Source organism: Ambystoma mexicanum, chromosome 3q (assembly GCF_040938575.1).
Source record: "Ambystoma mexicanum isolate Mex_15411 chromosome 3q, UKY_AmexF1_1, whole genome shotgun sequence".
In the NCBI taxonomy this organism is placed as follows: domain Eukaryota; kingdom Metazoa; phylum Chordata; class Amphibia; order Caudata; family Ambystomatidae; genus Ambystoma; species Ambystoma mexicanum.
This window is the reverse complement of record NC_090926.1, coordinates 802,583,086-802,610,788: the sequence shown is the minus strand read 5'-3', so window position 1 is coordinate 802,610,788 and position 27,703 is coordinate 802,583,086. Positions and strand designations below refer to the sequence as shown.

General features: G+C 45.5%; 1 protein-coding gene across 2 annotated transcripts in view; it reads right to left on the bottom strand.

Moving 5' to 3' along the window:
- SPATA20 (spermatogenesis associated 20) overlaps positions 1 to 27,703 on the bottom strand; it is a 2,241,715-nt gene that overhangs the window by 1,279,469 nt on the left and 934,543 nt on the right. The window lies entirely within an intron of this gene.

Here is a 27,703-nt window from a genome sequence, read left to right as displayed (position 1 = left end):
CTTATCCCGTGCTCAAAACGTGGGGAAGGGAGACCCCTGGCAATCACATTCTGACTTATTATTTGTGAACACTTCTTTCTTTATTGAAAAATTTAGTTGTAAGTATTAGCAATAGGTTTTTCTTAGTATAGGCCTTTCTTTTGACAAGATGCCACAAGGACTGCCTTATTTTTCATTTGATGGTCGAAGGTTGCTCTCATCTTTGATTTCGGTTTAGATTAGGCGTTTTTCCAAACTGCATACTGTTTAAATAAACACCCTTGAATCGTGATCACTTGTGTCTGTCTTTACTGTTGCCACCATGAGTTCCTTACACATCTCATTCACCAAACACAGGTGTTTAACATAGACCATAAATAGGTGCCCCACACCAAACAATCCAACATTGGTGTCCAACACCTCTCTTTAGAACCAACAGTGTTCAACACCACATAAATACCATGGGTGTCCAATACCCGAAGGCGGCACTCAGGCGGTGCGTAACCCACAATACCAAGAGCCTTGTCACTCTGGCAAGCATTCACCTGCATCCACATACACCACTGCCCCCAACTGGACCCGTGGTTTGCTGGGCCACATCCCAGTTTAAATAGTCACTAAAACATTGACCATTTCACACACGCATTTTGCATCTAAACATTGGTTTACACAAACACACAATGCATATCCACCAACTTAATGAGCAAGAAGTAAATATTAAAAGACATGGCAATTGTGGGGACATCCAAATTAGCACTTAACAAGTCCACAGTCCAAGCCTAACATTTGAAATCATAGTTGCTCCTATTGAGAAAAACATTGTTACATATTATCTTTACTCTAATTGTTGCATTTAACTTTCCTCTAATAATCTCCTGTGCACCATATTCCTACTCTTGACAGAGGCCACAACAGGCATCCATGCACTACACAATTCACACAAGACATAATTGGCCTCTCATCACAACTAACTCAGTTATACTTTATTATTAATATCTCCAGCTCTAATAAACATACCCCTCCATTGCAGCCTGAAAGTAAACCGCCAATGCTTTAAATTAGAAACTTTGCATGTGGTCATCTACTATATCACACGACCAAGTGTTGAATTCATTTTTTTAAATATTAAACCAAACAATGTATGGATTTACAACTTCCTATTGCCCTTGTAGGCATTAGGCTGTTTTAGTGCGTGCCGACCATTGGCCCAAACTTTTTGATATCAAGATCACAAAGTACTTTCAAATTGCACTCAATTGATTTTCAAAATATATTTAGAGGAAAAACAAATATTGGAAGGAAACAACAATTCTAAGTCAAGACCAGAGGCTCACATTATGCTTCTCTTTCTTTAATTAACATTTAAAGAAAAAGCTCAGCAGCAAGATATACATTTTTATAGTGCACCTGAGTGCCATAGAACATAGGTATGGAAAGAAGGTGCTCTTAGAAAAACATAATAAATACAAAAAAGTATAAACATTTGATGATAAGTCCAGAAATCCTTAATAAACTCCATTTCCCAGAAGGGCTTGTATAAAGTTCATCCCAAAGCCACCAACATGTGACCTGTGTCCTCCAATAAGGGTGTGAGTCCCCTCATAAACAGTCTTGAACATGATACAACTTTCTCTTTCTTTGTTGCTCACAGCAAGAGATAAGTGCATCATGTTCTAGAACTGTATTTTAATCTGTTTATGTGTCTTTATCATCTCATGTTATTAATCTTCATTAAATTGAATGTTAATCGCGCGCGTTTGCAAATCAGTTAATTACTTGCTATTTTTGTAATATTTGCTTGGAGCGCTTTGCGCGTCCTCTTGGCTTCCGTGGCCCCTCTCTTCAGCCCTCCGACGCCAGCTGCTTCCTGCTGGCGTCAGAGGACTTCGAACGCTAATATTTTAATTATTCCTTTCCAAACGCGTGTAGGCTTTTTTACGGGCCCTCGCGTACTACGCTCATTCGTTTCCCTGATCCAGCGCGAGTCTCTGGAAGCCGGGGAAGCAGCTGTTACTCCCGTGTGACCGCGGTGCCATCCGCGGTCACCAGAGGGAGCTGCGCAATATAGGTCCTTTTCTCAGGATTCTGGCACTCGCGAGCACATTTCTGTTATGTTTTCATAACGGATTTTGCATCGCGAGCATCAGAACCTGAAGGGCCTTACTCTACACTTCATTTTTCTTGCTGAGAAGCATAACAAAAAATAATAATAATAAGCAGACAGATTGAGCACTGAGCTCTGAGCCATATATACATACATTGAAGCTCATATATCTGCACAAGTGGGCTTGAGAGAAGGCGTTCTGTGCCCACACACAAAAAAAAGGGAGATAAAAAGGTGCAGAATAATTGTTTAAATGGAAGCCCAATACTCCCCTCATGTAGGCCAGGATTGGTCTGAATATGAGGAGGATACTTACCTGATAGATGAAGTGGCTATGGCAAACAGCCTGGAAAAAGTGCTGGGTTCTTCAGTGGAAACCAGTATTAAGAGAGCTGTATCGGAAATGCTCCTGCCTATTCAGCAGCGCCTTGACGACATGGAGGAGCACCTATGAGAGAACTGCCTACCAAGAAAAAAGACAAAAAAGACAAAGCACCTTTCAGATGGGGGATGTATTCCGGCTCGCTTGAGTAAAAACTCTCTGACCCCCCCCCCCCTCTGAGCCAGCCAGAACCATCCACTGCTGCCCTGTCAGACGCCTTCTCCAGGCTGAAAAAGGCCTTTTTGGATAGGAAGGAAACCCCTTCCGCTGATGGACCCTTTTACCCCGAGGAAGAAAACAGGGGTACTAGACCCTCAATCCCAGAGGGATGCCAGCAATAAAATCTCCCACCTCCTCAGATGAGGATGCGCACACAATAGGGTCATGACCGTCAACTTCAGGGATTGCGGCATCCCTAAGAAACCAACCAACAAACCTTCTCCTTCCAAAGGGGTGTTTACTCCAGAAGACTTAGTACATCCTAGATCTTCTGACTGGGAACCGTCTCCGAGAACTAAGGAGTACATCAAAGCCAGGCTACGCAAGCCCCTGGACAAGGAAGTCAGAGCCAGACTCAAAGCAGAATGCCCACGCCCGGTAATTCCAGGCAAACTGGCTGTAACGCTCACCTGATTCCCACGGAGGCGCTGGTCTTGGCAGGAAGGTGTCTGTGACTCGAAAGGTGATGTGCAGAACTCGATGGGCTTCTGGGGTCGAACCTCTTCGCACTGTGTGTCGAACTCGTAGGGTGAGGTTTCTGCAGGTGAAAGAATATGGGGGTTAATGGTCTGGGTTGTTCAATGTCCCTCTTCCTCTCTCTTCCTAGCTTCTCCGTAGAGCCCCCAGGTCAACGTGCTTACCTTAGATAGGTGAATGCTGGGCTCTCCATCTGCGTCTGGTGCAGGGCGCTGTTGCCAGTTCCTTCACTGGTGAAACATAGGCCTCTCGGACTCAGAGGACCGTTACCGTCGTTAACTGCACGAGCAGTGAGTTTTCAGACACCTTTTTAGTCTTTATAGTCTTTAGGTGCAAGGCACGTTAACATTGAACAGGACTTCGGATAATGCTTTTCTCCCTTTTGTCTTGCAGGACTCTTGAGGAAGATGGAGTGAAGCGCCTGGAAATGCGTGAGTAAATGCAAGCGCTCTAACTGTCTTTTCCCTTGCAGCGTAGTTCGTGCTGAAGAGACGCCGGAGTATTTGCAGGCGTTCTATTGCGAAGAGTGCGATGGGCGTAAGTAAATACCTGTCTAATGTCTCTTCTTTTGTCTTTCAGAAGTTGGTTTGCAGCGCCGGAGTCCGCGGAATGCCCGTAAGTAAATACAATGCTTTTATCTCCGCAGGCGGCGATGCAGCGTGAAGAAATCCAGAATTCACGGAGTGCCGGTAAGTAATGACAATGCTTTTGTCTTCACAGGCGGAAGTGCAGCGTGCCGAAATGACCGCAGCCGATGGATCAGGTGAGTAAGTACTGCGAGTTAAGGCTGCCTTGCTAACCTGCTGTTTCTTGTCTCTGCAGGTGCTGCTGTCGACTGGATACAGGAATGGTGAGTATGATTCTTGCAGATTCAGGATCGAAAGAAGAAAGGCTGGAACAGACTCGGTGAGCGTTCTGCTGCAGATGCAGAATAACGCGAAGCACGTTTCGTCTATCGGGTGTGGTTTAAATAGCCTTGGAGTGATGAGGCGTCTTCCTCCACGGCCCCGCCTAGGTAAGGAAAGAGTTCCAGTTCCAGAAGCTTTCCAGTGCTGAATCCAAGTAGTTCCTGTTCACAGAGGACTTCTAAGTGGCTGGTAAGTAAGCAGCATGGTCTGCTGCAGGTAAGTCCACCCAAGCATCTGCACACATATTATGAGCCCGGCGCTTCCAGTGCCGGGACCGATGATTCTGATGAGCCTGGTGCCACCGGCGCCAGGACAAGGTCCAAAAGGTCCCCGTGGGGACCGGCTGGTGCCTAGGATTAGGGTTAGGGGCCTGCTTCCAAGGACGTTGGGCTGGTCCTGGCTCCTTGGAAGCAGTGATCATGACACTGGCCTTGACGCCGGAGTTAGATTCCAAAATGATTAATTTCTTAGGAAAGAATGTAAAAGACCCACGGAAGGGCATAGATCGTGCCTGGAGGTCCTGACAAGACAGGGTGCTGGACGTCACTGGTCCTCTAGCTAAAATGATGGACCCAGTCGAAGCAGCCATAGCTTCTGGCGACCCTATCTGTCATGATCCGCAGAACACGCCCCTTTTGGACCTCATGGTCCTTGTCACAACGGGGCTTGCACTCTTTGATACTCCCAACATGGTCATCTAACGTGCAACATCTTCCTTGTCCTTACTTCAGACGTAGCGTATTTACAAATAGGCCGTGCCCCAGTGGGCCCGCGCGTCTCAATGCTACTGCAAGCAGCGACTAGACGTGTGCTCCGTAGTTTGCTACACTGTTGTCCTTGTTCCTGGACCTCTTAATTCCATTCCCATTACCCTCTTCCTTCCTCCTTGTTTCCCGGACTCGTGTGCTGTGTGCTTACCCTCTTGGTTCCTGGATCCCGGAGTGTCTGAATCCTGGAGCTTTGAACGCACGCTGGAGCCAGAAGAGGCTCGCGCGGGCTTATACAAGACCAGGTCCGTGCGTAAGAAGACACCGCCCAAGAAATCCTACAAGGATCGCTCCTAGGTGAGAAAGGGGGGATTCCGTGACAGTAGTTTGAGACGCCAAACGACCGAAGTCGAAGCCGACATGGAAGCGGCTGTTCAGGATCTCATGCGTGGCATGCAAGAACTAACGACAGAGGTACAACATTTAAAGGCGGAAAACGCCGCTCTCAAACAATTAGTTCTATCCCGTGATTCTGCCACAAAGGAAAGCGTATTGCTGGGCGGCATTGTTGACAAATACGATGGGTCGGCAAAAACCCTTAGTGGATTACTTGATTCTTGTTTGGTTCACTTTACTTTTAAGCCCTAATACTTTTCAACCCCTTGGGCTAAGGTTGGCTTCATAATTTCACACCTTTCTGGAAATGCTCTAACTTGGGCTACGCCCTTAGTCAATTCTGGTGATGCCCTCCTGGATGACTGCGACGGTTTCATACAAGCCCTTAAAAACATGTTTGACCGCCCTGAGCAGGTCTATAGTGCCCAGGAGCGCCTGCTAGACTTTCATCAAGGATCCCAGGATATGCTTACGTAAGTAACCCGATTCAAGCAATTGACCAAGGAAGCTGACTGGTCTCCTGAATCCTGAAGCAAGTTTTACACTTTTCAGAAGGGGACTGAATGAGGAGATCAAAAGATGAATTGGCCAGAGTGGCTCGCCCAAGCTCATTACAGGCCCTTTTGGACCTTGCCATGCAAATAGATTTTCGTATCCAGGAAAGAAAGGCAGAAAAAAGGAAATCCAAAGTAACCCCCCGAAGACATCCTTCGAGATTACCTCCAAGACTGACACAAATCCAGGGTCAGCTACTGAACCAGAACCTATGCAGATAGGAGCCTTCCGTGGACCCATATCCCTGCAAGAAAGGACGAGAAGGATTCATACGGGGCTATGCATGTACTGTGCCTCGGATAAACACCTGGTTAGAGAATGCCCTCTAGCCCCTCCTCGGCGTTCGGGAAACGCCAGCTCCCGATCCTAGATGGAGCAAGGCTTCGGGAGAGAGATGTTTGCTCCACGTCTATTCCATCCTTGAACTCTCCTGGACAAAACAGCCTAGTGATTGTACAGGCCCTTCTATCGCCATCCAAGAATAAGTCCTACTCCATTTTGGCCTTGGTTGACTGCGGAGCTATGGGAGTATTCATTGATCAAGATTGGGTTACGTGTCACCACATTCCATACGAGACACGAAGTACCATGCAACCGGTGGAAGCGATCGGTGGAAGACCCCTCACTTCAGGGCCTATAAGCCTGCAGACTAAAGAGATCCAACTTTCAATAAACCATCACCAAGAGCTGATCTGATTTGACATCATTAAGTCTGCTCATTATCCCATGGTCCTGGGTATGCCCTGGTTACAGAAGCATAATCCTTATATCAACTGGGCAGCAGGATCCTTATTTCTTGGATCTGAGTTTTGTATGTCTCACTGTCTATTCCTGGAATCATCCGTGACACCTTCCAAAGAACCATCAATAGATCAGCAAGTTCCATTCATGGTTTCCAATATCGTATTGGTTCCAAAGGCCTATCAGAGTTATGCTGATGTGTTCTCAAATGCCATAGTCCAGGCTCTTCCCCCTCACAGACCTGAAGACTGCGCCATAGACACAGAACCCTCAGCAGTTATTCCCTTTGGGAGGATGTTCATCCTATCCGAACCTGAAAAGGGAGCCCTATGAGAATACTTGGATACCAACCTTGAAAATGGCACCATAAGACCATCAAAATCCCCAGCTGGAGCCTCACTGTTTTTTGTTCCCAAGAAGGACACCAAGGAACTTAGACCTTGCCTCGATTATCGTGGATTAAATCAATGCACCCTCAAGGACTGCTACCCTTTACCCTTGATCTCGGATATCCTGGAAGCGGTGAGAGGAGCTGTAATCTTCACAAAACTGGATCTCAGGGGTGCCTATCATCTGATCCGTATCAGGGAAGGAGACGAATGGAAAACAGCCTTTCGAACACCCTTTGGACACTTTGAATATCTGGTAATGCCCTTTGGACTTGCTAATGCCCCTGCCGTCTTTAACGTTTCATGGATAGGGTGTTCTCCGATATGCTGTTCATCTTCGTCATCGTCTACCTGGACGATATCCTGATCTATTCCAAGGACCTTCTAAGGCATGAAGAACATGTTAAGGCTGTCTTACAACGACTACGTGAACATAGACTCCTAGCCAAACCCGAGAAATGCCTGTTTAATGTGACCTCTGTTCATTACCTAGGATTTGTCCTTAGTCCAGAAGGAATTGGTATGGATCAGTCAAAGGTAAAAGCCATATTATCCTGGCCGGCTCCCACTTCTGTGAAACAAGTTCAATCCTTCCTGGGGCTAGCCAATTTCTACCGGAAGTTCATACTCACCTTTTCTGAGATTGTTCAGCCGATCATTGCACTCTTGAAGAAAGACACTCCCTTTCTCTGGTCTACACCTCAAGACAAGGCATTCCAACGTTTAAAGATAGAGTTTACTCAAGCCCCCATCATAGCACAACCCGACATAAATCGACCATTCATAGTGGAGACGGATGCCTCTAACTGCGCCATAGGAGCAGTGCTGAAGCAAGAGTTCGAGGAGAAGATAGAACACCCCATTGATTATCTTTCAAGAACTCCGACTCCCAGTGAGACACATTACTCTGTCCTGGAAAAGGAACTGTTAGCCATCCGTCAAGCCTTCACCGAATGGCGACACCTACTCCTGGGAGCGAGACATCCAGTCCAGGTCCGCACGGACCATCGGAATCTTCAAGTTCTACAATCCTTGGAGTGTAGGAACAGTCGTCAGGCCCGTTGGGCCTTCTTCTTTGCCCAGTACCAGTCCCACATCCACCATGTCCCCGGATCACAGAACATAATTGCTGATGCCTTATCCCGACGTCCTGACTACGAAACAATTGAAGACCGTACCTATCCCAAGATGTTTCCCCACACGATTTTTGTAGCTCAAGCAGTCAGTTTCCTCGAAGAACTTCGGATACAAACCCAATGCTCTGAACTATGGGAGGATATTTCAAGGAAGAATCAATGGAATCTAAGAATCAAGGAAGGATACTTGTTCATAATGCTCTAGTCATCCCCACACAGAAATTACAACAAAGGATAATCAACCTCTGCCACGATACCCTTCATTCTGGACATCGTGGCATCACCAATACCCTACGTCTTATACAAAGACAAATTTGGTGGCCTAGAATGAAGACAGACGTACATCCAAGCCTGCTCTATTTGTAGTCAGAACAAACATGATAACAAGAGACCAGCAGTCTCCTACTACAACCTACTCTACCAACAAGACCATGGGAATTCATTGCTACAGACTTCATTGTGGAATTGCCACCTTCCAGGGGATACATGACTATCATGGTTACCATTGACTTGTTCACTCACATGGCTCACTTTACACCCCTGCATAAACTACCGTCCTCATCAGAGCTAGCTGAAATCTTCCTGGAACACATTTTCCGACTACATGGACTTCCTTCCAAGATCATATCATACCGAGGACCTCAATACGTCTCACAATTCTGGAAACATCTCTGTCGCATTCTGGGAATCTAACGCGCTCTCTCATCAGGTTATCATTCACAAACCAATGGAACTACGGAACGTGTAAACCAGACCCTGGAACAATACCTTCGCTGTTTCGCCACTAAGGTTCAGGACGACTGGTCGCTCCTAATACCCGTGGCTGAGTTTGCGTACAACAATTCCGATCATTCGGCAATCAACACCAGCCCCTTTTATTGCAGTCAAGGATTCCATCCATCAGTGTTACCCTCTGTTCTGCCACATCCCACACCTGTTTCTACCGTTGGCTCCTGGATGGAAACACTCATCAATGTACACAAGGAAACCAAGGAACACTTAGAGAAGGCCAGAATACGAACTAAACAAAATGCTGATTCTAAAAGAAGACCAGGGCCTTCATATGCAATTGGTGATCAAGTCTGGTTGTCCTCGAAGCTACTACCCCGACACTTACGGCCAAACAAACTGGCCCCCCAGTACTATGGTCCATTTCCCGTCAAGGAAATCATAAATCCTATCTCATACCGACTCAAGCTACCCGACTCCTGGAAGAAGATTCACCCAGTTTTTCACACTTCTTTATTAAAACCCTACATCCGATCTTCCCGGAAATCTTGCAGACCCCCTCCGGTGGTGGTGAACGACCAAGTGGAATATGAAGTGTCCCGAATATGCCATTCCAGGTATAAACGGGGTCAGCTTCAATACCTGGTTGAATGGAAAGGATATCCTCCAAGTGAAAGAACCTGGGAAACAGCTTCTAACCTGAATACCCCTCGATTGCTCAGAAGATACAATCTCATACACCCGGGCAAACCCGGTGGAACGAGTCTTCGGAGGGGGGCATGCTGTCATGATCCGCAGAACACGCCCCTTTTGGACCTCATGGTCCTTGTCACAACAGGGCTTGCACTCCTTGATACTCCCAACATGGCCGTCTAACGTGCAACATCTTCCTTGTCCTTACGTCAGACGTAGCGTATTTACAAATAGGCCGCGCCCCCGCGGGCCCGCACATCTCAATGGTACTGCAAGCAGCGACTAGACGTGTGCTCCGTAGTTTGCTACACTGTTGTCCTTGTTCCTGGACCTCCTAATTCCATTCCCATTACCCTCTTCCTTCCTCCTTGTTTCCCGGACTCGTGTGCTGTGCGCTTACCCTCTTGGTTCCTGGATTCCAGAGTGTCTGAATCCTGGAGCTCTGAACGCACGCTTGTGCCAGAAGAGGCTCGCGCGGGCTTATACAAGACCAGGTCCGTGCGTAAGAAGACACCGCCCAAGAAATCCTACAAGGATCGCTCCCAGCTGAGAAAGGGGGAATTCCGTGACACTATCGATCCGGTAATCCTCTCAGGCTGGGCCCAAAGAGCCATCTGTTTGCTGGGTAACGCCAGCTGCGCTATATCAGCAAAGTGCTGCAAAGGTATCCTTTACAAGATCGATGCAAAACTGAGTGAGCTAGCAGACACCGAATCCGGGGCTGCTGCCCAGGGCCTGCTCTTCGGCGATACCTTCATGAAAGAAATGTCCACATTTGTTGGCACCTTCACAGCCCTTGACAAAGCTCAAGCCTCCATCAAAAGAGTTTTCTCCAGAAAAAATGTCTCCAGGGCCGGACGAGGCAGAGGTCGCTCTTCAGGCCGATATTTATTTGATCGAAGACCTCAGCAATCCAGGGACCAACATAACACCTGGCAAGGTCGCTCAGATACCTTCTTCCCTTCAAGAGGGCAAGGAAGAGGTTGCAGTTGGAGGAGAGCCACACGATACCCAGCCCAGCAACAAACCACAGGTCAGTCTGCTTATAGCAGCGCTAGCGCCGCAAAGGCCTATAGGAGGGAGGCTAGCTATTTTTGCGCATGCATGGGAGTTCTTATCAGGGGACTCATGGGTCAGAGACACAGTGCGCAGCATGTGCCTAGAATTCTTCGCACAACCCTGGCAAGTAGGTCGCCCTGCTCCAATTACTATGCCTGAAGCGGACGACGATGCGCTAGACAAGGAAATACACAGTTTAGCTTCGAAACAAGCGATTTGCCCCTGCCCAAGTCACAGCGGTTTCTTCAGTCCCATATTTTTAGTACGCAGAAAGCAGAAAGTGTGCCCAGTGATAAACCTAAAGGCCCTCAACGACTTCATTATTTACCGCCATTTCAAAATGAAAGGGATCCACATGCTCAGGGATATCCTGAGACCGAACGACTGGCTCATGCGTCTGGATCTGAAGGATGCGTACCTCGCGCTGCCCATTCATCAAGACCAGGCATGCTACCAGAGGTTTTCTTGGAGAGGCCGAGCCTGTGAGTTCACCAGTTTGCCATTCACACTCTCCTCAGCACCTTGGGCTTTCACCAAGCTCCTGAGACCAGTAGTAGCACATTTAAGAGAGCAAGGCGTCCGGCTGATAATTTACCTGGACGATATTATTTTCATGACACAATCTCAAGTTCTGGTAGAACGACACACCAAGATGGCCATAGACTTGCTACACAGTCTCGGATTCCTCATAAATTCGGAGAAATCGATCCTTTGTTCATCCAGGAACCTAGAGTTTCTAGGATTTGTAGTAGACACCGAAGCCGCTCAACTACGTCTCCCGACAGCCAAAATTCACTCCACCAGACGAGAGATTCTCAGACTCCTGCAAAAGGATTGCATATCTCTACGAAAGCTAGCAAGGGTAATAGGACTTCTATCCTCTTCTATCCAAGCTATATTTCCCAGACCTCTTCACTACCGCGAATTACAGAGACTAAAGTGGCAGCACTTAAGGCAGCACTTCATTACACGGTATGCGGTAACCATGGCGCTATTCGTGCCATGGTTGCTGCCGGTATTTTACCGTGTCCGCCTTGGTGGATGGCGGAATTACCGCCCTACTCCAAGGTGAGCGGGGGTGGTAATTCCCCATTCACCAAGGCACTTCCCCATTCCCATTTTTGCCCCCATAGGGCTTAATCGGAATGGAGACGGAGCTAATTTCGGTACCGCAAATTGCGATACCGTAATTAGCACCAAGGTCCCTTTGCGGGCCCGTTTCTTAACGGCTGGTAAAACCAGCCATTGAGGTCGGGTCCCGCAAAGGGACCTCGTAGTAAGGCGGTAAGGGTTTACCGGTACCGGTAAACCCTTACCGCATTCCGTGTAATGAGGCCCTCAGTCTCTCTTACTCCCAACGACTAACGCTCTCACCAGAAGCAAGGACGGAGCTCAACTGGTGGTTCACACACATGGAAGCCTGGAACGGCAGAGCAATCTTCGGATCTGCTCCAGATATAGTGATAGAATCAGATGCCAGCTGCTCCGGCTGGGGAGCAAGATGCGGTCCGGTGGCCACAGAAGGAACATGGTCGGCTCAACAACTCGAGATGCATATAAACTGTCTAGAGCTTCTTGTGGGCTCTTTCGCAGTACGCTCCTTTGCCAGAGGCAGAGCAAGTTGTTGTATCTTGCTGAAGATGGACAACACTTCAGCAGTAAGATACATCAATCATCTGGGTGGCACCAAATCTCGCCCCTTAGCGGAACCAGCCAAAGACTTTCGGCACTTCTGTCTAGAACATTGGATTTCGGTCACAGCTGAGTATTTCCCAGGCCTCACGAATGTAGTGGCAGATTGGCACTCCCGGCACACAGTCGATTACAGCGACTGGAGGCTCGACAGAGAAATCTTCCTTCGCCTTCAGCAGGTTTGGGGTCCCATGTCCAAAGACCTGTTTGCCTCACGCCTCAACACCCAGTTACCAGTGTTCTTCAGCTGGAAACCAGATCCAGCAGCGACAGCGACAGACGCTTTCCTGCAACATTGGACCGAAGGAGTACACTATGCCTTTCCCCCCCTTCAACATGATTGCGAGGACCCTGGCGAAGGCCCGTCAGGAAAAAACAGAACTAGTCCTCATAGCCCCGGTCTGGACCTCTCAGACCTGGTATCCAGTTCTTCTGGAACTTTCTTCAGATTCTCCAATCCTTCTACCCCAATTTCCCAATCTTCTATTGGATCCATCGTGGCAGCATCACTCCCTACTCCTCAACGGATCAATGATCCTAGCAGCCTGGAGGATTTCAGATCAAGGTGGAGAGTTCCCGGCATGTCACACATGGCGGTCAGCCTCATTTAGGAGAGTTGGGCTCCCGGTACTCGCAAAAGATACTCCAACTCATGGAACACCTGGAGGATCTGGTGCTGAGACAAAGGATTACATCCAATTTCAGCACCTATAGAGGAAATTCTAAATTTCCTAGCAACCTTAGTGGAAAGAGGTCTTGCCTACAGCACAGTCAACGCCTACCGCTCTGCTATCACCGCAGGCCACAACCTCATCCAAGGGATCCCAGCAGGAGAGCACCACCTTGTTTGCAGACTGCTCAAAGGTGTCAGACTAACAGTACCTCCTCCCTCCCGCTACGATAAGCTTTGGGACGTTAACAAAGTGCTACATCTTTTCCTATTGTGGCCAGATAATGAGGAAATATCCCACACTGCTTTATCCGGCAAACTCACTACACTGCCTTGTATCCTGCAGAAGAGTTTCTTACGATTTAGCGGGCAGAACCTTTTCCCCTGATGGTATTGTGTTCCATATACATAGGAGAACAAAATGTAACTCAAGAGTGATTTCTTACCCCGTTTTCAGGGATCAGCCCAAGCTAGGCTTAGTCAGATGCCTAAAGGCCTACGAAGAGGTTACAGCCACTCTTAGGGCCTCCTCTAATGGGCAGCTATTGATAGCTCTCCGCTCCAACTTTAGCACGCTGGGTGCGGTGGACTTTGACCCAAGCAGGAATAGATACCTCGCACTTCGGAGCCCACTCCGTAAGAGGAGCCATGGCTTCCAAGGCCTTTCAGGTCGGAGTCCGTCTGGAAGATATCATGAGGATGGCGGACTGGGCAGGTGAATCTATATTCAAGCAATTCTACCTGAAACTGGTAGAACAGCCGGCATCTATTGTGGTAAGTAAGCTTTAAACAAGCATAATGGGAGCGGTCTTGACATAGAATAAAGATTTTCCATAATAACTTAATAGAAAGTCTTAATTCTATTAAAGACAAGGAGGCGAGCATTATCCCACCCGGCGAGAAATGAAAAATCTACCACGCTTGATTATGATACACAATGCTAAGAGTAATTGATCAATTTGAACGTATGTATTTTATCAGAATAACACAATGAATTTCTCTCCCACCCCTCTAAGGGAACTAGGGTTGTAATATACATGAAGTAATTTAAGCTCTTTATCTCTCTCTTGACAGCGTCAACCGACAAGTCCGCCTAATTCGCAGCACGTTTCTATCTTCTGCTACGAGACAGCTCCAGCTGCAAGTTTTTCTATTGGCCAAGTTCGCACCTCGAAAGACGAAGTTGCATCATGTTCAAGACTGTTTATGAGGGGACTCACACACTCATTGGAGGACGCAGGTCACATGTTGGTGGCTTTGGGATGAACTTCCTACAAGCCCTTCTGGGAAATGTAGTTTATTAAGGATTTATGGACTTATCATCAAATGTTTATACTTAGTTGTATTTAATATGTTTTTCTAAGTGCACCTTTTTTCCATACATATATTCTATGGCACTATATAAAATATATATCTTGCTGCTGAGCTTTTTCTTTAAATGTTAATTAAAGAAAGAGAAGCATAATGCTCGCCTCCGTGTCTTCAATAGAATTAAGACTTTCTAGTAAATTATTATGGAAAATCTTTATTTTACACAAAAACAATGGTGCAAGTGTCCATATACATATTTAGAAACAGTCAATGTTCTTCATTTGTACAGTGTATTGCATTCCATAGTTGTGTTTTGAATTTCACATAGCTAGGTTCTACACATTCCTGGACACAATTCTGCAAAATGTGTATATTAATTCACATATAATAGGCTGCTGTGTAGATGTCATCATTGCCAACGCGTTTCGGATAATCCCTCTTCAGTGCTAGTTGAGCCTATTTTTAATTACACACATCCAACTTTCGTGTCAGGATGTGTACCTGTAAGGAAACACACAGAGACAGGGTGTCAGAGGGAGTTACAAGTCTCAAATTTAATAGTGTTACAGTGTCATGTTAATAGAAATATTGCCAGACTGACCTTTGGTTCTCTCCATAACCTAATCCAATCATAGGGGCTGTTTCCAATCTTCATACAGTTGTGAAGGAAGGTATATTGTGATGCTCTTAAGCTATCGGCAGCACAGGTGCTGAGGGGTCGAATCCCAGACCGGGTTAGGAACTGTCAGAATAGTATTCCTGCAGCGTACAGCAAGCCGGTTTGTTCTTTACATCTGTGATGTTCCCCACAGTTACTGAGATAGAGAGAACTATCCAGACCTAGGGTATAAAAGAATTTAAAAAATCTAGGTATGACTATTTAGCTTATCAAGTATAAGCAAATGAAAGTGTAGAAAAGGGAAAACATCAGAGTTTGATCCGTCATGATCACAATAATCGGTTTACCCACAGTATTTGTGGTAGGACCTAATAATCGTGTGAATAAAAAATTAGTGAGATAACTATGTGTTAATCGCACCCATTTCCATGCTGTTCCCCAATGCTTAATAGCGTGTTTGCGTACAGAGTGCATAAGGATCGTGGTGTGCTGTTAGTAAGCGGATCTGTAGAACACCAATATAAATATAAATATAAAACGGCCACCAGCTCTATACATCGTTCGACTGCCGCAGTTGGTGCAGATGTGCCACTGCGGTCACAGGGTAACGGTAACAAAACGTACTAAAAATTCCAACGGCCCCTGCCCAGCACCAGTCTCCTCTAGGACTGGAAGGCGCCGAAGGCTGTGTTGTTGCCTAGACACCATCTTAGAATTGGAATGTATACGTTGCTAGGGTAACGTTCCTTAAATGGAGCACACGGTTTATGCGTATGAATCACGCTGGCTTTGGTTAGTCGATTTGTGAAATCACTAATGGTGGTACAAAAAAGGTCAATTACAACCCATTAGTATATATACTGGGACATCGCAAGATGAACAGATTTGTACCGCGGGTCAACTGGCAGACTGCCGGAGCACGGCATCTGCAGGTTTGCTGGAGGACAGGGAGAGGGGCAGACCGCCGACGAATATCGGCTGCGTGCCCCTTCTCTGTCCAAAATGAGAAATGAGATGGCGCCGCTGCCATCTGGGGGTTAAATTATTGTAGCAGTAGGTAAGACTGCTTGTAGGTCCTTGTGGTGGATTAAAACACTCACTATTAGGTCCCCCATAAACCGATATGGTAGGCTCTGTGTCTCCTATGACCGGCATTACCCAGCCACGATTTTTAAGGCAGAACAGTAATCACTAAAATTAGAATTTAGACAAACATAGTGTCCACAGATGTGGACTTAAGTATTAGAGATTTTGTGAGCAGGGGGTGTCTGTTACGATACCATATTGTGTATTTAGTGTCAACTCATGTGCGATTTCACATGTTGCAACAAAAAAATTGCTAATAACACATTAATAACATATCCACAGAATATCCATATAGAGTGTATCATCACTAGTACCATCTTTGCACTACAATATCAGTACTACACAGAGTTGATGTCACTAAAACGTGATGTACATCCGAGCTCTAAACGGAATTCGTAACACAGTACCATATCATGAATACAATATCAACTCATCAACGATCTCACATGTTGATACAACAACTCCCTAAGGACATATTCTTAATATTGTCATGAGTGTAGCATACAGTTTCAAAAATAAGGGTGCCTGTTAAGCCGCAGGTCCTCCAGGCTAATCACATAGAACAATAATACAATGGACCTTGGCAAATGAGATTTGAACCTTTCTTCATATAGACAACATACATTTTACGGCATCGTAAAGCACAATGCCGTAAATAGCGGTCTGGTTGGTCAGAATAGCCTGTAGCGGTAAGCGATGCCGGTAATCCATTACCGGCATCGTTTTAACCTTACCTCCAACCTCGGAATGACCCCCGATATCTTTTAAATGAAAGATTATTCAGCATCTACCTATCTATTCCACCATTCATACCATTGTTCATTCACACACTCACTAATGTACATTTCTAGACAGATGGGTTATTCCAGAACCCAAACAATACTCACAACATTAAGCCTATTCCTTACACCTATATTCATTCTAAATGTGTGTTTAATTTATACAAAAAATCAAATAGCAATTTGCTTATTTGATGGTATCGACATATGTTTCGGTAGTAAGGTGTGGGCTATAAATCAAGCCACAAAGTTAGTGCAACCTTCTTCAGGATGTGGGTGGTTGGAGGTGAAACCTTCACGAGGTATCAAGGTGGTAGAAGATGTCATCTAGCATCAATCTATAAATAAACAAATATGGCATCTAATTGTGGTTCCAATCTCTTGTTAAAGCGACACAGAAAGCGTGTGTATACTGTCCTGAATGTGCATACTGGCTGTCACTCCACTCATCTCCAAATTACAATGATGGAGCTCCATGTCAGCACTGGAATGTATCCTCAGCCCTACTGTAGAGCAATTAACAGGGGTCTGAAAGAAGAGGATGAGACACAAAATGAGCCTTCCTATGCATAGCTGCAGCAAGGTTATTCACTAGGGTCAGTCAATGGCCTAGATATTTCATTTGAAATCAGACAAAGTAGCCTTACCTGATCCGGAGGTCAGGGTAGGGCACTTTTAAAAAATGATGCAGGGTACTGTGATACATGCTCATAGTCCAAGGACTGTGCAGCGCAGAACACCAACACTTCTCTACAACAGAGACAAATGACCAATTAGCTAAAAAGTACCTCCCTATTTTCATCATATCAGAAATAATAAATGTAGCAAAATGTGCTTACCTATTTTCATGTATCGTTATTGTAGAATGGTGTTCTCTATTCTCGTAGGCAGCGCGCCAATTTTGGGTCGGCCTATCCAATGGCTCACCAAATATGCAGAGTAATGATTTCTAGAAAAAATAATAAAAGGAGAATCCCATGAGTGGGACGAGCAACTGCATTTCCTGAAAGTTGCCAGAGCAAACAATGAGAGATAGCTCATCTGCGCGATTCAGTAGAAGTCCCCCGCTATGGGGACATGACTAGAACTAATCTGGCCGCCTTGTCATGAAGCGTCCCTATTAAAGGATAAATCCGGCGTGCGTGTGTCATTCCTACGTGCTTGGATGTTGTCCAGAGTAAAACCGAGGCTCAAAGCTCATGGGAGATTGCTGCTCACTCATGCAGGCCTGTCTGCGGCGGCTCATATCTCTCCAATGTACATGCCCCTAATCATGTCACCTCCAATACTTACTTGTCTCTGTCGATTCACTGCTGGAGCTCAGCAAAATGTCTGCGTCAGTCCGGGGCAAAAAGATAGAGGCCCGTGAAAAGTGGGCGTGGCTCCAGCCTGAAATTATAGGAAGTAGCATCAAAGAAGGACTGTATAGAAAAACAAACTGTTCGCAATGTATCCTGGGAATGGTAGTTCACTGCGAGAGCCAGAATCTAAAACGAATACAGCGTGAGGGAAAATGTGGCTACACCGTCACGGAAAATACATCATAAAAGATTGAAAAAAGGTTGAAACTCCCCGTATCCACCAATCCCATGATATAAATGCACGGGGAGAGGTGAGAAACAACCGCTAAGTGTTGCACTATGGGTACCAAAGAATTACTAAATAAACCCATGTTTAGTGGGGACACCAGATGGTGTGCCTAAATCAGAAGAGGTGCAACCCTCAACACAAAACATCCATATCTTTCGTGGCACGGAATGCCGGGCACCCATCAAGACTTGTCCTGCCCACCAAAAAGCGTCTTTGTGTAGGTAATGGGCCTCATGCTAAGGATGGCATAAGGAAAATGGGTAAAGAAGTCCATTTACCCCATAACTAGCTTATTCCATTCGATGGAAATGTTGAGGCCATTTCTCACGGTGTCCAAAGAATGGATTCACCTTTGTTCTAGTCGATGTAGCATTGTGGGCATGTCTCCCCCTCTAGTTGGAGTTTTAATAATCTGAAGGATAAACCACTTGATATCTTTGTCAGTATGCCCATTTTTTCAAAGTGTTCAACTAGTGGTTTGTCTCATACCTTATTTCTTATACACGAGCGGTGTTCCGATATTCTTTGGCGCACTACTCTCATAGTTTTTCCCTCATACAATAGATTGCATGGGCACCTGATGACATATAGCATTTTTGCTCAGTTTGTGTGGTCTTTCAATATCCACTTTTTGTTGTTCCCGTATTCAAAGGTTTTATTCTTGCCGTGAACGGGCATGCGACACATTGACCGCATTTGTGGTGTCCTGTGATGGGTGTTAAGCCCCATTTATTTCTCATAGATTGATTTGATTCAATTTCTGTATAGGTGTGAACTAGCTTCTGTCGGAGGTTCATACTCCGTTTGAAGGCAAACATGGGCTTACTAGCCAAACTCCCAGGTTGTTTCACGAGGTGGCAGGTTTTTTGAGAATATTACTGATCGGTGAAAAAGTGGATAAACAGATATCTGTCATTTTTTCTTTAGCTGTAGTGGGTTTAATGCACATTTGTAGTGTCGCTTCACCAACTTTTTAGGGTATCCCCACTCCATCAGTTTGTTCTGGAGTTTAGCTGAGTGGTTCACAAACTTGGTATTGTCAGTGAAGTTCCTTCTGATGCGAAGGAACTGCCCGTAGGGTAGATTAAGTTTTAGGCCAGAGGGATGGAAGCTCGTGGAATGTAGTAGTTAGTTCTTGTCTGTAGTTTTTCTATATAAGGTGGTCTCAAGATGATCATCCTTCTTTGAGATCAATAGATTAAAAAAACTCACTTTGGTCATGTGCCATTCCATAGTAAACCTTATATGTGGATCACATTCATTAATCCATAGGAAAGATACTGATAAGGAGTCTTCACAGCCTCTCCAGACGAAAAACACATCATCAATGAAGCGTCTCCATTCCACCAAGTTGTTCCCAAAAATGTGTTGTTGTAAGGAGTTGTGAAGTCCTAGAATGAAATCATTCTCAAAATGTGCCATATACAGGTTTGCCACATCTGGCGCAAATGTGGCACCCATGCTTACGCCCCTTAGTTGTTTGTACAGGCTTTTTTGTTTTTAAAGAAAATAGTTTTCACACATAGCTAAACGTGCGCATTCGAGTATGAAACCTGTTGGCGGGGTTAATGGTCCTTCACGTTTGTCTAGCACCGTTCTCAATACTTCTTAACTTTGCATCTGTGGAATGGACGTGTAGAGTGAATCTACATCCATGGTGACCAAATTGTCACCGAGTTCAATAATGATGTTGTTTAAGATACAGAGCATATGTGTAGTATCTTTTATATATGCTGGCATCTGTTCCACAAAAGGTTTTAAGAAAAATTCAGTATAAACCGATAGAGGTTCAAGTAAAGAATCAATTGCCAAGACTATGGCTCTCCCTGGTGGATGTTCTAAATTTTTATGCACTTTCGGGAGTATATAAAATGCTCCCTTTCTTGGATGGATCGTGCATAAGAATGATTGTTCTTCCTTACTTATCCACTCCTACTGTAAGGCATGTTTCATGAGATTGCAGATTTCCTCTTGAAGGGCCTTTGTGGGATCTTGTTCTAATTTTTTATATGATCTTTCGTCTCTCATCAGTCTTAGGCATTCCTCCTCATATTTCTCAGTATCCATGAATACCATGCCCCCCCCACCCTTTGTCGGCAGGTTTGATAGTAAGGCGGGAATTCTCGCATAACTTCTTCAACGCTTCTCGTTCAGCTTTCTTTAGATTATCTTGATGATAATTTTTCTTTTTTATAGCATCTTGTACTTGTTTTCTCACAATGTTTTCAAAAGCCATGATTTCTGGGGGGGGCATACATGTACCAGAGGTGTGAAATGTGATTGTTTTAGGCTTGTTATATTTTTCACTTCCTCTCGGTCATGGTGACTTTCAAAATTCCCTGCAGGTATAATCGGTAGGAAGACCTCAAAGTAGTGTTTTAGTCTAATCGTCTGAAAATAAATCGGTGAAGTTCAATTTCACACATAAAAGGATCCACTCTTCATACTGGGACTCGGTGTCAGTCAGAGCAAATGATGACAGATTAAATATCGGGATGCTGTCCATGTCTATTGGTTCTGGTACCACTGTCGTGTTCGGACTCCCGGTCCGAACTGCTGTCTTTGTATTGGGCGACCTCTTTGACCTCCCGTCTGAAAAAAACTATACTCCCCCCACTAGTGCAGCACCAAGGAGGCACCAGTGCAGGGAATACCCCAAGACAAAGACAGCAGTCCGAACACGAGAGTGGTACCAGAACCAATTGACATGGGCAGCATCTGTATATTTAATCTGAGTGAAAATTGAAAGTACTTTGTGATCTTGATATCAAAAGTTTGTGGCCAATGGTCGGCCTGCACTGAAACAGCCTTATGCCTACACGGGCAACAGGAACTTGTAAATCCATACATTGTTTGGTTTAATATTTTTAAAAAATTCATCCAACACTTGTTCGTGTGATAAACCATCCCTTTGGGTCGTCTCAACACACGTGTTGAATCAAAGATTGGGATTATCCTTTATCCATGGGGAGTCCATTTGGGACTACTTGTCAGTATATGATAAATCACGCTTTGGTATACCTGTCCTTCTAGTCTCTGGTGGCCTCAAGACTTGTTTTGTCCCTCTGCACCTGAAGTTTGTACACACACTTCCTTTATTATAATTATTGTTTAAACAAATCACAAATAATTCATCCCTCTTTGGGAATTTACACATTTTAGTTAGTGCATCTCTATCCCCCTATATTTTACATCTACTATATCCTCATAACCATCTGCCTTCCACCAAAGGCATTTTAGTTAGGTAACTGCTGTAAGCCCTTTTAAACAGTAACCTCCCTGGCATTACAAAGTCCTTCATGGCTGAAACATTCCTGATCAGACTGTACACAGCCCCAACCTGGAAATACAAGTCACTGCAGGAGATCTCGTTCAAGCTCACGTTGTACTACCACCATTACTTCCTTGGCAACGACACCTGTGCACCCCAGCCAATATCCCAGCTGAATGTCTTCCCTGTTCCTTCTGTACCATGGAAATGTCAAGCGTGCGGCTCTTCATTCTGAAAAGACCATCCCGCGTCTGCCACCTGACAAGACAAAGTCCTAGAGTTACACACCACTCCACCACGCTTAATCCCCTCTATTTCCCTGCGACTGGGAAACATGAACGTAGAGCGTTCTGTGACGTCTTGTGCACGTGTACAACTTGTGGTATGCCAGCCCCTTTTCCTGACGTCACTATTGCAGGAAGGACTCCGCCGAGCAAAGTGCTCGGCATGGCGCCTAGAACGCTATGTTTTCCTTGTTTTCCACGGCTGCTCTCTGACTCAATCCTCCACCCGTTCTGCACTAGCACTCCTCGTAGCACCAGACCAAAAGCTACCCCGGCTCAAAAACGGGTACTGCCAGATTCCCTTTGCCACGCATGCTCCGTCCTCCTCCTGTAGCAAGTACACTCCATGCCTTAGTATGTACTTTTGCAAATTTCACACAAAGCAAAGCCCAACCCGTTCACTAGCAGGACAGATCACATCATGCAGGCGGATATGCACCTTTCTGGTTGACATGGACGATCTTCTTTGGGGGCTGGTTAACCAATCTATTTGAATAAAGACAGAGGATACTTATCTTTCTTCTTTAGGGGTGGTGGTGGATGCTGCCAGACTGTCGTCCCAGCAAAGCACCGGTCCTCCCAACACCTTGAAAGTCTGTAGGTTCAACTTGTCTCAAATGGTACGAACTGGCCTTCCCCACAGAGGACCAGGAGCCACAGGTAGAAAAGGAAAGCTTCTTTTACAGTTATAGTATAATAGTATATGTAAGTCCACAGGTTACAGGACACAGGGATCCTGTACATTGGGGAACATTTACCGGCGCAACCTCTCTCACAGCCAACCTCTCTTCATCTGTCATCCAAGGAACATTCAACAGGCAGCACTCACAAAATGTTCCACTCTCAGAACTCTCAGGATAACACATTCATGCAAAGCAGATAAGGCAGGAAGAAAGTACATCACAACAGTGACTTAATAAAAATAACTTATGGATGACTTACCTGCAGCTCTAGAGTACTTTGTACATAACATAATATGTGTTTCTATTGGTTGTATTCCCTGACCCTTTCTGTTCGCTGCCCTTGTTGCCCATCTGTAGCTATTGCTTATCCTTTCTTGTCTGCAGGACTCCTTTCACTCCTGTCTCTTGTGCACTTTTCTCCCTTCGGCTTTAGGGGCATTGTTTTGCCCCAAGCCTCTGACAATTATAACAAGTCAAACACTCTTACAATCAGGGCTAGACATCATGGATCTTAAGGGGTTCACATCAAAGCTGGAGGCTCCAAATCACTATTTTCAACTATCAATTTTGACCTTACGTTCAAACTCTACAATGTCAAGAAGGCCAAAATGGTTTGATACCAACCAACATCAATGTGCAAAATCAATCAAGCCCTTCCTGTCACCCTGCACAACTGTACAATCCCTAGTTCAGTCACATTTGGATGGAGGTAATACATTCCAGTATAGGCATATAAGGACTCACAGCCAGTAACAAATACAATGCCACAGAAAGTGTATCCAGACTGGCTGTGCACCATACGTGTTATTACTGGCTAGACTGGCCAATATTCCATGTAGGCCAGTATAGCCACCTGAGAACACTTACGCTTTCTTTACCCAGACCTGGCTGAAGATGGGTGGGGCCCATTTGAACATGATGGTTGGAGGCCCCTCAATGCTTAGAGAGGAAAATAGTCTGAGGCACCCGTGGGGTGCATAAATTATGATGGAGACAAAGAAATAGAGCCAGGTGTTAATAGCTGATTATTACGAGACCAGCAGGGATCTGAAACACTAAATGCCCACATCAAAGTTTTAAATCTTTCTTTGTCAGCAAGCGACTGATGTGGAGGAACTGATGTTAAAAGGCAACAAGTTGAATTTTTGTATACCTCAGGGAAGTGATGGGGGAAGGGTTCCAGCAAATGCAGCTTGTAAGGAGAGCACTTCAAAGCGTTAATTTCAAGCCCCAGAACAAATGAAATATAGAAAGGAATATATTTCTGTGTTACACGACTGTTGACTGGCAACATTGGGCAGTTGCTGGGGTTTCCTAAGGCCCAGGGCAAGTGAAAAGGCTGAAAGGCCCTGACTCCACCACTTGCTCTACCATTATGTTTTCTTTAACCTTGATGCATGGTTCTGTGTAACAAGGGTAAAGCAACCCACCAGCACCCACCCCTAAATGTTGTGATCCTCGGGGGCTGCTAAATCTAGGGGTGGAGCCTGGCACATATAACACTTTAAAACATGCATTCATCCACAAGTCACAAACTCGTTGCATGCATGCATACATAGAAACAAACACACGATTGACACCAACACATACATACATACACATATACATACAGCTAATTTAAATACACATATATATATATATTCGCAAAAAGAAATGTAGTTAAAGTTTAGTTAAGGTGCCCAAATTTATCGCAACAAAACCGCTCAAATTCAGCTCATTTGGGAAGTCATGACCGGCTTAACTCGGCACGCTCCCATTGATGTCCCCCATAATCCCATGTCTCCCATAAAGCCATTTTGTATGTTATTGTGAATCCCTTCTCTTATAATTAATATATATGTGCTCTTGGGTTTTGCAATGGTCATGATTTCCCCAATGCGCTGAACTTCAAGGGTTTTGTTGCAATAAATCTTATCAACTTAACTAAACTTTAACTAAAGATTTTTCAGTGAATTTCAAGGGTATTGTTATACCATTTTTTTTCTGCGCCACTGGCTACAGCCTTCGGTGATGTCCACTGTATACGTCACAACAGTACCAGGCTACTAGCCATGGCCTTCGGCCATGTACACTGTATATACTGCCCCAATATATTTCTTTTGGCTGTGTCCACTGCACATGTTCCCCTTCTATTTTGCCCACTCTTTATTTTACAACACTACCACGCCACTAGCCATGGCCTTCAGCCATGTACCCTATATATGTGTTTCGAGCCACTACCCAGAGCTTTCTGCACTGGCTAGTGAGCACAGACTTCAGCCGCGCCCACTCTCTATTTTAAACACTATTGGCCATAGCCTACACATGTTCCGACACGCTTTTGGGCACACTAGCCAGGGCATTCGGCCAAGACCACTCTCTATTTTAAAACACTACCAGGAGATGGCGTCTCCTATCAACTCTTTGCTGATGACACTTACTCAGATCTTCTTCTCCTTTCCCTCCCTCGGATGAGCTACAGTCAAAAATGTCTGTCTCTCTACCATCAAATACTGGATGGCATCTCACTTGCTTATGCTCAACTCCATTAAGACTGACGTTCTGTACTTCCCATCCAAACAGGCTATTTCTTCCACTCCCCCTCTGTTAGGGAGAATTCTCTGAAAAGGCTAATTTCCCAAACCTAGTGAGTCCCCCAGCAGCTTTGCTGGATTTTTGGGGTTTATTTTTTTCTCCTGCTAAGAGTGAGACTCTTTTACTCCCACTCTTAGACATGATTTGAGGTGTTCCTTTGTCTTTCCATGTGTTCTATGGGCTATAGGGTCTTGTACTCCATAGGGTTGCATGTGTTTTTGATGTGGGTTACACAGCACCCTCCGTGCCGTAACCTAGCGGGTGTCGTAGTGACCCCCCAACATAGACTCCATACCCTGGGACTGACTACTGTCTCCCAGGGCATGTAAAGTCACCATTGGCTTTACTAGTCCCAAATTATGAACAGAAACCAGTACAAACCATCATATTGTGGACGTACTGGTCGGGGCAATTCGATTGCACCGGGGTCTGTTGTTCCAGAGGGCACGTCTCTGTCCCCCCTGATCGAGTTTTGGCTAGTGGCAGTGGATACTACTTTTTATATTCGACCGCGAATATATCTCTATGGGATTTTCCCATTGTTCGAGCCTACCAACTTTAATTATTTAATTCCTATAGCCTCGAACATACCGCCGGTTTATTTATTTAATATTAATTCACCGGTTGGTATTTTTTGTCAGAACTCGATTCTAAAATGGCGTTTGTGTTCTCTTCTGTGACTCCAACCCAAGTCGAGCCCTTTGTTCCACTTTTTGGCGGGCTTCTCCACAGAAGCCTCCAAAAGTGGTGCCACTCTGTCTGGGTACCACAAGGGGTGTGGGAGGGGGTTTAGGTACCCTGGACTGAGTTGCCTTGGCAACTCAAGTCGCACTCTTGTGTGATTGGCCCAAGTGGTGAGCCGGCCGGCTCACCACTTAGCGTGTTTGATTGACAGCTAGGCTGAATGAATGGGGGTTTGCTGCATAAAAGCAGGGCTTTGGGGACTGGAACGTCAAAAGTCGCCACAGGACCTAAGAATCCGAGGAGGGAGAAGCTGAGCCGACCTGCAACGACGACACCACCGGTGGAGCCTTGCTGAGCCGTCTCACCACTTTTCCCGACGACAGAGGAGATCTCCAGTCCGGAGAGTCTTCTTCCTTTGACTGGTGGGGATAACCAGTTTTGCCTTCTTTTCGCCTTCCTGGAGCACCTCGTGGCCGCCTTGCCCGTGCCACGCACCCCGGCAACCGGAATACCACGGTTGACCACTATCGCGAATAGAAGGGTAGTACGTTTTAACCGAAGAACTCTGCAGCTGGTTTCTTCCCTGGCAGTGCAACGACCTTCATCTTTCCTCCACGTTGAGACCTCCTCTTCCTCTGGGCGAAACACCGACTTGCATCCGCTGCCAGGAACAACTGCCCCCGCTGGAGCGTCCTTCCCACTTAAGGTACTGTGTCCCGCCTGGCTTCCCTTGCGACAGATCGTTCGGGGTGACAGTAAAGCCTCGACTTTCTAACCTGGGCTAGCCTGGGACAACCTAGCTAACTTTTCCTGACTTTAATTTCATTCTTTGTGTGCGAACTATCTACAAGACTCTTTGGGCATAACCCCATTGTGTGAACCTGGACCCCTTCTGCTTGCTCTCTCCAAGAGTGGGCCTTGCAAATGACTTCCTTGCTCTCCAGTAGAACTCTGCCTATCCTGCCTTACTGTGGTTCTTGGAAAAGAATTGAAATTTGTGTGCTTCCATAACTCTGTCTTTTTCCCTCCCTTTTTAATAACTTATTAGAGTGCCATCTTATGTTAAGTGCTCAACTCTGTCTGAAAATAAGTGGTGTTTCTCATTAAGACTTGTCTAATAAGTAATTAGGTTTGTATATATATATAATAGTGACTGTGTGCTGAATTTACTTACCTCTTTGTGCTAGTGTAATTTACAAGTGTGTCTTTAAATAAATAATTATATACTTTTACACCAAAGCTCTGGTCAGTGTTTGCTTGTGCTACTGTATCCCTGTACCTATTGTGTATCCTCTATATACTGCCTAACTCTTCTTGAGGGAAGTCTGACTGCTCAGCCACAGCTACCAAGTGAATCTGTGTGGTACATACTGCTACCAAGTGGGTTTACTGCCAAACTCATGTAGTCTTAAATCTTTTGCAGTGGTCCTTAAGAGAACTGCACAGGTTTCTGCCTAACACCCTCTTCTATTCTTCTCTCCTGACTACCTTCCCTACTCTGCTGCTGCTCGCACCTGGGCGTCGTCTGTGACCCATCTCATAACTTCTCGCGCTTCATCTCCGAAAATTCCACTGCAACCAGAATTAATGTCCTCAACATCAGTAAAATAAGACATCTTGTTCCCTTCAACACTGCAAAGCACATAATCTCCTAATTAGCACTCGCTCAATCAGTCTACTCTAGTCCTTCCCAACTATGCTTTTTCACCTCTCAACAAAGCCCTCACTTTTGCTGTCTGTACACTCTTCAACCTTCCCAACTTCACCTCTAGCTCCCCAGTCCATTGTCAGTTGGGTTGGTTATCTATGAGAAAGAGGGCAAAGTATAAACTCATTCTGATCATCTACCAAAACTATACATAGACCTGCCACAGCCTACCTATCAGCCCATCTAACTCCCTACTCTCACCCAATGATCATCCTCGGCTCACCTCCTTGCCACTTCTAATACCCACGTGCACTCCCTCTCCTTTCCGCTCTCTTTCT